Below are 6,000 nucleotides of genomic sequence, written 5' to 3' on the forward strand. Positions count from 1 at the left end.
CCAGGAGAATGGCAGCAGCAGGTGGGTTCACCTACCCTGTATGCTTCCCCCCAAGGTGTTTTCCACCAGCTGGGAAGCAGGTAGGGAGGGAGAACCCACCCGCACACTGCCACTCTCTGGGCTGAGCCCAGTGTCCGCACAGCCCCTGGAGCTGGACAGGAGTTTCTCATCCCTGCGACAATGCCTGCAGCTGCAGGTGAGCAGGGAACTGTGATCTAGGGAACAGCCCCATGTGGCAGCAGGGAGTAAGCCCCGGAAGCTAGGAAGGGAAATGGGGGGAGGGGCTGGGGAATGAGCTGTGAGAGGTGGGGAGGGTAAGATATAGGCAGGGCATAGGTGATGCATGCTTCCTGTGGCTGGGGGGGCATGGCGACTGCCTGCAGGCAGAGATGTGGGCGTCCGTAGCAAGGGCGGGCCAAGTGGGGACCATCCACAGCTGGCCGCGGTGATGTCAGTGGTAGGGTCCCCCTGTGGCCAACTGCAGAGCCTGGAAGTGCCGGCAGCACACCTGGAAGTGCCAGCTGCACTTCTCGGGGGGGCACCAGTGCTCTGCCTGCTCCCCCTGCCCGTTGCCTAAGCTCATTCTCAGAGGGTGCACGTGTACCCCTATGCACCCCCTACGCATCACCTATGAGGCAGAGGGAGCTTGGCAGCTCCTAGCCGCGCTCCTGCTTGCTCTTGTTCTAGCAGCAAGTCCAAGCAGTGCAAGTCACAGAAGGTATTAACCCTTAATGTGTGACTGCTAAGAAAACATTATAATTTTAATGCTACTTAGCTTTAGCACATCCTAATCATAAAGCGTAACAAGACCCTACGTACTGCCTGAAGCTGGCACCTGAAATCCACAGAGAGACTTATGTGCTTAAGAGCAGGATCCAAGGAAGCATACATGCTAGGTCAGCGGCTGCCTAATTTAGTCAATAGGAAATGCCAAGATGGGTGTGTTTTCAGGACCTGGATGTCTTTCTGAGGTGTAGAGACCAACCTGTTTCCAATTAGGATTCACAGTCATGAACCATCTCCTGGAGTTATGCACCTATACCAGTCCTTTCCCCATTCTTCCTTCTTGGTTGTTACTTAAAGCTGGCTTAAGCTGCTCAGTTTCAAGTGCCCCAAAATTACATCAGCATGGGCAGCTGTTTACTACCTTGCTATTTTTTTTGTTGCTTTGCTCAGTTTGATTGGCTAATTCTTAATTTCACTAATATTAAATTAAACTATTTTATTGTACTAATAGCAGTGGTGCTCAATCTTTTTGGCCTCCGGTGCCAGGTCTGGTCACAGGCCAGATTTGGTCTGTGGGTCTGATCCAGCACACAGTGTTGGCCAAGCCAGGCCTGATGCTGTGTGGGATCAGCCCGCTAGGCTGTTAGCTAATTCCAGTTAAGTGACCATAACCCAAGTTTAAAAACTCTAAAAAACACCAATCCAATGAATTTACAGTTAAACATGTCTGTTTAGTGGCAGCCAAGAATGTGACAAAACAATTAAAAAGTGAAGTCCAGGCAAAGACCAACAATATATTTGGGTATATATTTGTGACAATTTATTTTAACAAAGACCAAAACAAAGACCTCAAACTTTTGCAAGGAAACACCAGCCTTTACTCTGAAATTCTACTTTGTCATGTTCAGAATGTTCCCACAGAAAAGGATTCTTAAATGAAATAGTTTTCCTTAATACATTTTTTTAAGGATAGGTAAGTCTGTGCAAGTAACTCAGAAAAGCTCTTTCGTTAATAGTTTGTCATAATAAAGGAGCAAACGCTACACATCACCATGATTCATCCATATAGTGGCAAACTTTAAAATACAGATTTTTGATCCAATAAGTAAAAACCTAAAAATCCATTTTAAATAATGTTAAAATTGACTCTTAATTTGAAAAAGTAAGTAGTAAATATATCCAAAGTTAGAAATATAAAACTATCAAATTACACTCAAAACAAGAGGAATTATGAGGATACAAGCCAGTACATCACTTGCTTAATTTAATTTTAAAATGCATTTATTCAATATATGTAGAAATTGCTTTTATCAGCAGTTGTTAATGTAAATTTGCACCACAGTAACCAATATGTACTGCAAAGAAAAAATACTTTGTCTTTAAAACCACACTGTAACATTGCCTAGGAAGATCTGAAGTACTTAAATCAAGAGAGCAAGCACACATCTATTTGCAATCTGATGGACACGGTATTTTGGCTTTGTTATTTTGGCTTTGCTGAAGAATCATTATAGCGTCACTGCCCCAGATCTAATAACTTTACAAATCTCTTGCATGCATGAAACTCCGACAATAATCAAACATACTAGAGTAACTTTGTCAGTCTTCTATCACAATATCTGTTAAAGTTCATTACTGCTTTTTAGATGCAAGACATTCCCTTCATATATAATTTTTAAAGAATGTACAAACTCAAAAATGTCACATTATTTCACTAGCATGCCATCATGCTGGGCCATACAAGAGAGAAACTGCTGTCCTGTGAATGCTTTGAGAACTGAAAATAATTACAAGTTTTAAAGTGTTAAAATATAAATGTAGTTGTTAAAATAACAGTTATATTTGTTTACTGGTTTCTCTTTTTATAATTTTTATTTAGGATTACATTGGAGATATAAGGCCTAATCTAAGGCTAAGTGTACCAAGCAAAGAGGTATTTGTTCAGTGTGAAAACATATGATTCTTCAGCAACATCAATGTTCTGGCAGAAGCCCCTAGTTTAGGTACTGCACTTACATGGGCAGTACAGCTTATTTCTCTCAAGATGGGCAGATGGGTGAGAAGTGGGCACTATCCTGGTACAAAGTACAGATCTGCTAGTATGTATTGGTAAATTCACACTAAAAGCACTTTGCTAGTATGCTATAAAAATATTCCTATACCAGTAATGAGCTCCCATGAACATGTATAGATATAGTCTAAGTCTGACTAAAATTAATGCATGTCTTTGACTAGCTCATGCTCATAATACTGTTAGAGACAGCAAATTTGCTCTCTGATAATTGCAAAGACCTAGCACCTAAAAGACCACTGAAAACCCATTGGTATATAAAAAAAATCCGTTTGTAAAGTATCACTTTACTTTTCGATGCCATATACATTAACTAAAAAAAATAGTTATGCCCCACCAAATATAACATTCGAAATGCCTGAATTAAAATATTACAGGAAGGGGCTCTATTTGTTTTGTACAATCATGTTGCTATTAGACAAATACATTATGTGTATATCCTTAATATAAAAAGTCATTGGATCTCCAACAAATACAAGTATTGATTGAGCGCATTATCAACTGTTCTGATCATAGCTGAGAAATGAAAAATAGGACATTCTTATGGTCTTTTTCATAGTTTTAAAAATAACTGTTCGTTTGAACCTCCCCTCATAGTATATAAAAATCATTTTGAAGCTTGAAACTGAAATATTTTCTTACCAAATGTTATTTTCTTCATCATATTCTCACAGAATGATTGAAGGTTGCTGATGAACACTCAGCTGCTGAAGAGAAAGAGAGAGAGTGCATGTCAAATTCTGGTCCTGTCAGCTCTGACAAGGGCCCCTTTAATGTTAAAACTTAACATTAATGAAAATGGTAAATCCCAAAATGCAGTTGCATTCAGTCTTTTTTTTTTTAATCTATGGGATTTTCATGGCTTTTCTGCAAGTGTATTTAAGGGGAGACAGGAAGGGGAGAAAAATATACTAATCATTTAGATATGTAGCAAATTCTCTGAAAACATTTCTAATAGTTAGAAAAGTGGAGCTTTATCTTGCAGAGCAATGAACTTCAATATGCTCCTGCTGTGTCTACATCTTCAGTGGAATCATTGTCCATCACTGTGTATTAGTTTGGGTAGGGGGCTTCATCTGGCCAGCTGCTTGGTGAGTATTATCAGCACTTAAAAGTTGGACTGACTTAAAAAACAGATGTGTAATATTCCCAATGGGGTTTCAGAAGTAGTGGTTTAGGTTTTATCTTGTGGAGCATATAAAATGTTATTCTACCTAGCAGATACCAGACTAGGAATAAAAAGATTTTGGGACGTTTATACACACACACACACATATATATATATACATACACATATACACAAGACACCTTATAGTTTTACATGCTATCATACTTGTTGTCAAATGTTGAATTAATAAAACAGCCCCACCACTAATTAAACTTCTTTGGAAGGAGTAATCAAGTAACACCTCTGGTGTCAAAACAGGATAAGTAAAGGGGAGGGCAAGAACACACTTCAGATATCCCTGTTATTCTGAAGTATTTTAAATACATACTTTAAAAAAATTCTGATGCAGTTTTATAACTCTTTCTGTTGAGGCCACTGAAATACTTCATAGCAGGAAAAGAAGACCATTTCCAGCCACCACAGAAGTGGAATTTAGTGAACAAATTCATCCACAAAATACTAAAATGTTCATTGTGAGCCAAAAGAATTGTAGGCTAAACACAACACTGAAACAGGTCAGTTGTCATATGCAAAAATGCACATGAAAGCAAATGATGAAAAACATTTTTACTGCTGGTATCACCAGTGTTCTAACATAATTCTACTACAACAACTTTCAGTTGTACAAAAATGCTGTACAACACTGATATTTGCCCACTGATAAACACTGATGTGCTAAAGTCTTTAGATATGTGTTATGACTAAAATGGTCAGGTACCTTACCTGTGAGTAATTTTATACACATATGGTAGTGTAAGATGAATTAGCTAGACATGTCTGACTGATGTTTCACAGTATGAATTTTTAACTTATGTTTTAGTGAAGACTAAGCATTCCAGGAGACAGCTTGGCATGCACATACTTTAGATGATATATTGCTATCACTGTTAGTACAGTACTACTATTAATTAATATTAACAGATATATTGTAGGAGAGTTGACCAGCCAAAGTTAAGAACCCATTGCTGTTAGCCGTAAGCATATGAAGGTGACAACCCTAATGAGAGGTAGTTAGCCATGTTAGTTTGAATGCAGACAGAAGTCAGGCTCTATGCACCTTTACAAACTAAGACATAATCGAGAGAGCACAAGAACTTGCATTCACAACAGCTTGTGATTTCTCTCTATATATTGAATTTAGTCTATAAAGTTGCATATCTACCATGTTTTAAACTCTGGTATAAGAATTATCATGTAACTAATATAAATTGTACATATTTTTTTCTGTTTACAAAGTACTCATGGGCTTTAAAGATTTTGGTGCTGTTTCATGGTAAGTTATTCATACAGTAACTGTACTGTTCTTAAAATATTTAAGTGACATTGGGCAAGTAATTTGTTACATATACATATACATTATTACACTGTAATCCTAATATAATTCATGAATATAAACTAGGAGGAGGAATACAAGACATTAATCTTAAAACAGCTCACTACATTAGAACCTTGAATGTACCTCCTTTTCCATAACTCCTAAAATTAAATGTACAGATGTGTATTTGAAATAATAAAAGAAATCACTGATAGCTTTGAAATCAGGTATATTAACTAACAAAAAGTTAGCCTTATCATAAAGTTTTTTGAAGAATGCCACAAACTATAGGTATAAAATTTGCATTTAAAATAGACAACTGTCAAATTAAGTTTAAATTATTTTACCCACTATCTTAAGAATTGCTTTACAATCATGAACCCTGATGTCAAAAGCAGATATTGACAAAAATAATTATTTAGCTGTTAGAACAAGAAGTGCTAGGTTTATATATTTTGTAATATGTTTACTACCATTTCAGATAACAAAATAAGAGTTAAAGTACACTACCAAAGGGCTAAAATATGAAGGCAGTTATCAAAGTTTGTGAACAAACCTTTTCATTTAGAATCTACATGTTTATAAGACAAGTTTGTTACTGATCACTACAGATGATTCAGTTGCAACCCCTCTAAAACATGTCATCAATTTAAATACTAGATATTTTATGAGTTTTCCTACATTTTGGATTAATAGTTAAAAATGGCATTCTCTCTGTCT

The 6,000-nt window shown here is 37.1% G+C and overlaps 1 long non-coding RNA gene across 1 annotated transcript in view; it reads right to left on the minus strand.

Annotated features, from left to right (window-relative positions):
* Positions 1 to 4,058, minus strand: part of LOC109299914 — an 85,367-nt gene extending 81,309 nt beyond the window's left edge. The window contains exon 1 of the long non-coding RNA XR_002098055.1: positions 3,440 to 4,058. This is a non-coding gene — a long non-coding RNA (uncharacterized LOC109299914). The remainder of the gene's footprint in view (positions 1 to 3,439) is intronic.
* Between the last annotated feature and the right edge of the window lie 1,942 nt (positions 4,059 to 6,000).

This window comes from Gavialis gangeticus, unplaced genomic scaffold (assembly GCF_001723915.1).
Source record: "Gavialis gangeticus isolate Ggan-Ray unplaced genomic scaffold, GavGan_comp1, whole genome shotgun sequence".
Taxonomy (NCBI): Eukaryota; Metazoa; Chordata; order Crocodylia; family Gavialidae; genus Gavialis; species Gavialis gangeticus.